Below are 8,236 nucleotides of genomic sequence, written 5' to 3'. Positions count from 1 at the left end.
TTGGGGTGATTTTCTGGCTGGCTGGAGGGACGACATTGGCAAGGGAGGGCGGCCAGAGGTGTGTCGGCGTATGGGGGAGCCGGGGGGAGGGGCAGCTGGCAGTGGGGAGGGGAGGAGAGAGAGAAAAATGAGAGAAAAGAGAGTGAGAGGTGACATGCAGTAAATAAGAGGTAGGGGAAAAAGAAAGTTGATCCGATTCCATTGGTCCGATCCAGTCTGGTTCGATTTGGCCGACCCGACTCAAGATACTTGAAATTTAATTTTTACTCTAATCTGGGACTCAAAACGAGATCCAAAAATTTCGAAAAAATTATAGAAAATTCAGAAAAATTTATGAAGTCTAAATATATTTTTAAACTTGCCACATGGCTTTTAAATTAATTTTTAAAAATTATCAAAATTAATTGTCTCAAAAAATCAAAAACCCAATTTTGAAAATTAGGAAAATTCACATTAAATACCATAATATTTAATGTATTAAAATATCATAATTCATATATAAAATAATTATTTAAAAATTTGAAACGTTACATTTAACAATAAGTGACGTTTTTTTATTTTTGTCCAAAAAGTGTATTCACTAATAAGTGACTTTTTTAATTTTCATCTAAAATATTTATTCATTAATTAGTGAAGTTTTTCTCAATTCTGTACTGATTGTCCATTTTGTTAACTTTTTTCCATGTTTTTATAATTATTTTCATTTATTACATTAATTTCTTTAATATGAGAATTGAAAATTGGCATGGTCTCCCCTAAAACTATGATTTTTTCTCTATTAAAATAGAAAAAAATATATATAATTTATACAAGAGAGCTATATGGATTACAAAACACAACGCATAGTAACTCGCTAAAATTGAGTATGTTTTAGCTATCAAAACATAAAATAATGTTATTGCTATCAAAACTAAGAGTACAAGCACATCAAAATAATATAATTTTTCAGTGTACTATCTTTATAATAAAATATGTCATTGTAAGATTTTATATGTTGATCCAGAAAAAATTTTCTAGATCCGCCATATCATTGCAAGATCTAGTTTTGATTTATTGAAGGTTTTTGTGAATTCTTCTCTTATTCGAAAAGTGTTGAAAATTATTAGTATAGTTTGATTATTAAGTTTGAGGCTACCTCCATTAAAATGACTAATCGAACAACGGCGTATTCCAACGAAGTGGTGCTGCGTATTCAAATCTTAAAGGGGGTGAAACTTAACGAGGAAGACGTAGCAGAAGCAACAATTTATTTAGCAAGTTGATAAGCCCAAATATGTTATTGCGGAAGCTTACAATTAATTAATTTTTATCAAAGTTTAACATATGCCAATACAAATACAAGTATATGTCATTTTTCATTAGTCTAAAATAACGTACCAAATAGGTAATTGAAGTCGAAGAACAATAATTTATATAATTATTTGACATTTTTTTTATATAATTAATAGAATATATCAGGAATTTGTAGATATTTCCGGTTATCATTGTCTATGTCAGTAAAATAGCGATCCACCATATCATTGCTTATTAACTCCATTTTTGAAGGTTCCACTGTTTGAAATAAATATATGAAAATAATTAACATAAAAATACAAACAAAATCAAAACAAACATATGCTATTTATACTATCATTTTGTTTAATTCAAATCATGATATTTTTTTTTTCTTTTTAAAAATTTAAAAATATTAAAAAATTATACTTTTTGTACAATTATGATTTATTTAATTGTAATTAAAATTTAAATTTAAAACATTATAATTTTACAAATAATTTTTATAATCATTGTTTTTCTTATAATACATCATGCCATTAATTATCATACACCTTTGGTTTCTTGTGCTTGTCAAATAGCATAGCTCTTGAACCCTGTAGAGTTATTTAATAATTAGAAGAAATCCTTCAAAATTAAGAATAATTAAAAAATATATACGAATAATCAACGCCCAATTTTTACCTCATAAACATCATTGCTAATACTTCCTCGAATAATGTTGCAACAAATTTTATATTCACGAATGAGACATTATGTCACACCTTATTCCTCTGTAAGGCATAATATAATCTCGTAGTATAACTAATGAATTATTGAATTTCATCTACCGATAATCCATTAAATACAATACAAGGAATTTTAAAACAAATTCAATTTATTTTAAGATGTAAAGTGATGTTAAATCATTATTAAAAAGCCATTAATTGGAGTTTAGGTTATGAGTTAAATTTTTCATTAATTCATTATTTCCGCAATTTTACAAAAATTTCGGCAGAGTATCGGCTATAATTTTAGAAAACAGTTCTTTAAAAACTCGTTAAAAATACTTCTAGTAAAGTTCTCAACCACAACTCCAATTAATCTCAACAATCCAACTCATTTCAATCAACACAATGCAATACATTTTCAATAAATCTCATCATCATTAATTTTAACTCAATTTACATATAAAAGTCTCAATTGACAGAAAGAAAAACCAAAAATATTATTAATACAAACTTTAAGACAACTGCTTGACTAGTTCAATAGATACATATGAACAAAAATATTTACATCAAAAGAAATTACAAGGGTATAAAATATTATACCCATAAAAAGTCCTCAAAAGGTGCTTCTTTGCCACTATAGCTGCTCACTCTGCTGCTTTATCATTTTCCCTATCTGCAACAATAATAAAAAAAGCCATCGCTGAGTAATTTTACTCTGTGGTGCATAATAAAAATTTTAAAGTCGTTGAAAATAAAAGCATTCATCGATAAACAGACATTTAAAACCTTTCACAATCACATTTCACAAAATTGATGTCAACATTTATAATACCATTTTATCAAAATAATTTATAAATCATAGTGTTACCAATCAATAACACAACTTAGGTCATGACACAAAATTTCCAATCAATGCCGTGTTGTACACCACGACAAAGCAATCTCAACCCCACTAATCAAAATCAATGAGGGAGGTGGCTAGCTAGCTATATGAGTACTCATCCAATCTCAACCTCAAACTGGCAAGCAAGAGAGAGAGGAACATAGTCAATCTCAACCCCATAAATGGAGGAGTAACATAGTGATATTGCCATGCCAAGTGTGAATCCAAAACCAAATTCAAAATCATATTGTTCAAACATTTCATGCAAAACACTAAGCAATTTTCATTTATAAAGTAGGCAACACAACATTTCTCAAGGCATTAATAAGCACAAATTATTTCCAAAATGTATTTAAATAAATTTTTCAGTAGCAAACAAGAAGTGAAAAAATTATTGCGCACAAACCTAGTATATTAGCTTTTCCTTAATTCACTCTCGTCTATTTCCTTCTTCGGAAGGCTCCTTTCCCATTGAAACATAAAATTAAGGTGTTTCAAGATTTATCCAAATTATTTCTAACAATAAGTCCAACAATTGAATTTTTGTACACTAATCTCACTTATAAGGTTTCATAAGTCAGGTTCTTTGTATTTTTTATTATGGTGATTACTATTCATTTGGCTAACTAGGTAAAATGTTGACTTTTTCATACTTAAGGGGTATACTAGTTCTAATTGTACGCACATACCATATTTTGGGTTACAATTGTGTTGGCATTGATTGCCAATTGAAATTCAAAACTCTCTAAGAGAAATTCCAAAATTTCAATTTTGGTCACTTGGGTTTACTGTTCCATTGGACCTATCTACAGTGGAAATTTGGCTAAACTTTCTTCATCAAAATTGTTCCTTAATGTCTTAGCTTTAATTCTCTTTTTGAATCACTCCATTTGGAGTTTTGTAGCTCAAGTTATGCCACTTTTACTAAGGCTGGCCGGATTGGTCAAAACCCAGAAATTCTGGGCATATTAGGGTTCTGGCAGATTTGGTGAGCCAATTTTGGTTGGTGATTTGATTAGGTTATGATCAGAATTTGAGTTTGTGTTCCTCATAAAAGTTATTCTACTATGTCTAAGCTTTTCATTGGTATAAAAATCAGATCATTTGGACCTTTCTACACCAAGTTATGACTATTTGAACAAATACTATTCATATGATAAATTTTGTTCAGTGGCAGGGTACCTAATCCGGATTCAACCTAATTTTACACCAACTTGTGGTTAGTTTTAGGGCAAGATTTCTACATTAAAATTATTGCTTTGGGTCTTAATTTTCATCTCCAATTAGCCTTACACCAATTGAAGCAACAGAATTTTAGTTATAGCCATGTGAGTGAGCAAGGGTCAAGCTGTTCAGATTTAGGCATTACCTCATTCAATCCCATTTCAATTCCATGCATTCACATGCACTTATAAGCACACCAATTGACCAATTTACGCATCAATAATGTCAATTGGTCATCAATTTACCAAAATCCCCAATTTTCCCCAATTTCCATAAACCCTAATTTGGCATCTTCTCCATCTTTTTCGATTCATAAAATTTAAGTCATTCAAAACATACAACCCAAGAAAATGATGCATCTAGGCTCAATTACATGTTCAATTTCATTCAATTCCATCAAACCCTAATTCCCTCATGTTGGCCAAATTTCCTAGGTTCCCTAACATGCATGATTTTCATGGTTCTTTACATAATTTCATCAATTTCAAATATATTTCATGCATAGACTATGAACATGGTGAGAGAGTTGGCTTACCTTATTTAAGCAAATTTTCCTATTCTCCAATCTTCAATTTCTTTCTTCCTTTTTGCTCCCAAGTGATATATCTAGGTCTAAGGGTGAGATTTTGTGTTGGGGTTTAGGAAATTTATGAGAAGAAACTAGGAAAATTCAAGCTTTCTAAATCCAAAAATGGTAGAACATGAGAGAGAGAAGAGAGAGAGAGAGGACAGCAAAGGGGTAGAGAAGAAGACTAATTTTTTTCTTTTTTTTTTTATTTCATTTCTTTTCTTTTATACTTATCTCAAAATAATTAAATTAAATTAAAATTCTTTATTGTTCATGCTTGCATCATGGATGATGTCATAAATCTTTTTAAATTTGAAATTTTCCTTTTCTTTTTCTTTTTCTTTTTCTTTCACACACCTCTTCACTTTTAATCAATCTTTCATAATTTTAATTTCCTACATTTTAATAGACATTTAGGCCAAAAGTCACGTCTAGGAGTGAATTGACCATTTTGCCCCTTACCGATCTGATCCGTTTTTCCAATATCACTAAGTTACTTCCTGAACTTTGATTTAATTATTTGAGTTGGTTCTCTATTCTTTTCTATGGTTTTCACAATATCATTAACTTCGCAATAATCCTTAAACTTGGAGTGTCATAGGGTCACACTAAAAAATAAGACAGTGACTGAGCTCGCAGTCACTTCCCAGTTCGATTACCCATCGCTTTGGCTTCGGCTCATTTAACCCATTATGCCTTGTTTTCTTCATTTACGGTTAACCTTCATATAATTACTATTAATTTTTATTCATGGCTTTTCTAGGTTATTTAAATATGGTTTTACACATCCCAACTGTTTGGGTAGACACTGATCACCGGAACAGTAGAATGTACGGAACTACTGAACATACGAGTGTTACACATTATTTCAAATTTTGCAATCTTCCTTCTTTTATCTGAAATTTTCAATTTTGAATTTATCATATAACAAAGTAGCATGAAATTTCACTATTAGCTACAATATAAAATCTATTATCATTTAAAATAAAAAAAATTTAAATAATCTTTAAATTTTTTAAAGAAATAAATGAAATAAACACTTCTACTTCATTTAAAAGATAAATATCACTGCAATTGCGAAGCAATTAAAATATTAATATAATAACATTAATATAAAGCATTACCTCGATATTAGTTTGAGTTTCTTAGTAAAATTTATATTCGAATAAATTGATTTAGTAATTTTTGTTTTCTGAAATTACCTTTTTTTTATATAGCTTAGTAAATGAATTAAATTCAATAAGTTTCAAGTGTCAAATTCATTTAATAATAATAATAATAATAATAATAATAATAATAATAATAATAATAATAATAACAATAATAATAATAATAATAATAATAATAACAATAACAATAACAATAACAATAATACCTACCGATCTAAGGGTAATCTTGAGGCTTGTTGGGCTAGCTGCCCTTATGGAATTTATTGCCTTAGTGATCCAAATTACTGCTTTGTTTTTTGTCTCTTTTTCCTGCAATAAATGAAGAAATTTTATTTAATTTAGGAAAAATAAATTAATGAAGCAATTAATTAGATCACATACGTAATATATATTAATTATTAATCAAAGATTAAAAACGAAATTATTAATTATATACTTACAAGTGCTAATAAAATTTCCTCAACCGTATCTTTTGAGAAGCATTTGTTAATAGTCTCCAATCTAATTAGAAATACAAAATCACTCAAAAATCCATATATGAACTCAATGATTAACCAATAAATTTAATCAAAATATAATTAATAATAAATGATAATAAATTATGTATTATTAAGTAACAGGACTACAATTTACTTAATAATTACTTGTAAATTTGATCACCTTTGATAAATACTGTCTTTATTTAAGTTTGGTTTTTGAGCAAATTTATCAAGAACTTGATAAATTGTTGTCATCTCTGATGATGCCAGCGTTTGGAGTGCATTTTCCGGCAAAGGTAAATCCTATTATTATAAAAGTAAAAATTATTATATGATTAATCTAATTAATAAATAATATATATATGAAAAAAATATAAAAATAACTAGACCTGATCAATGGCTGATTCCGGTTGAAACCAATATAAAACCACTAATTTACGGTTCACTAAAAAGTATAAACTAGTCCGATTTCAGTCTAATTTTGATTCTGAACCAATTCATGGCGGGTCTAATAATAACCAATAAGCATTATATATATATATATATATATTAGGAAGTAACAAATAAATCATGTACTTTTGAGAAAACAAAATTAGTTGCCAAGCCACATGCAAGCATTTCTGCACCATTTAATCTAGCTCCTGTAAGTCCTAAATATTCCCCTGCACCAGATAAAATAGAATTTAGATGAAAATTAATACAACCTTTAAATCCGAAAAAATATTTTAAATTGATAAATTAAAAAGTACTATTAATCATTTTCTAATAATTTTTATGTAAATAATTAATTCTAAAAATTATTTCATCAATAAATAATCATATCCAAATATTTACATTTTATTAGTTGTAAAATATTTACATTTAAAAACAAATAATAAAATGGGAATGTTACCAAAATGCCATGAGAGCCTAGAAAGAAAATGGCAAGCCCCCACATCTGGAAAAAGTCCTATAAACACTTCTGGCATTGCAAATACCTGTATAATAATAATAATAATAATAATAATAATGATGATGATAATTTTCAAATAATAATAATAAAAATTACTCACAGCATTCTCAGTGACAATCCTAAATGTATATATATATATATAGGAAAATGCACATATTTATTTATTTAAAAAAAAAAGAAAAATAAATAATAAATGGCAGAAAGAATATCGTTACCTTGTTAAGTTCCCTCTTGAAGTTGCAGCTGGAAGCCACGGTTATGAAGTTATGTTCCTTCCGCGACAACCTACTAAAAATGGTGGAGTACGAAGAGACTGTCAACTCCTATGCATATACTTATAAGCCCAAACAAAATGGTTCCCATGGGAAAGGACACTGGAATCTAACAATCTATTATATAATTAAATATAGAATTACATATGCAAACTATTCACATTATAATTGATTACTACTACATATAATTAAGTAATTCTATCAAGCTTCTAGAACACTAGCTAGGACGCACTACTCTAAATTTATTTCGTTTGTTAGAGAGAAAAAAATAAAAATATATAATGATTTTGATATGATTTCGATATAATATAATTTATATTGAAATTAAATTAAAATAATAAATATTAATTTAATTTTTAAAATAATTATATTTTTCTATTTTAATTGAATCATATATATATATATATATATTTGGTAAAAATATCAGGAAACTAAACTTGATTCACCTTTTCTTGCATTTTTTTTCTTTTTTTCGATTTTTTGGATTTACTTGTATACATAAGAAAATAGATTGTCCATAAGCACAAAATTCACCTGCAAGCCAAAGAAAGTTGGCTATCGAATAACATGCGTTAATGGTTTGATTAATATCATAAACCAACCAATTAATATAATTAATTAATGAAAATAGACAGGGAGATTAATTAACTTCAATATGAATAATTAGGTATTTAAATATTATATATAAAATATATCCAACATGATAT

General features: G+C 27.8%; 1 pseudogene; it reads right to left on the bottom strand.

The window, feature by feature from the left end:
• Window positions 1-1,441: 1,441 nt before the first annotated feature.
• LOC110644943 (probable 3-hydroxyisobutyryl-CoA hydrolase 2) lies at window positions 1,442-8,098 on the bottom strand (annotated as a pseudogene).
• Between the last annotated feature and the right edge of the window lie 138 nt (window positions 8,099-8,236).

Source organism: Hevea brasiliensis, chromosome 13, assembly GCF_030052815.1.
Source record: "Hevea brasiliensis isolate MT/VB/25A 57/8 chromosome 13, ASM3005281v1, whole genome shotgun sequence".
NCBI classification, from domain to species: Eukaryota; Viridiplantae; Streptophyta; class Magnoliopsida; order Malpighiales; family Euphorbiaceae; genus Hevea; species Hevea brasiliensis.
This window is presented reverse-complemented; position numbering and strand designations above follow the sequence as displayed.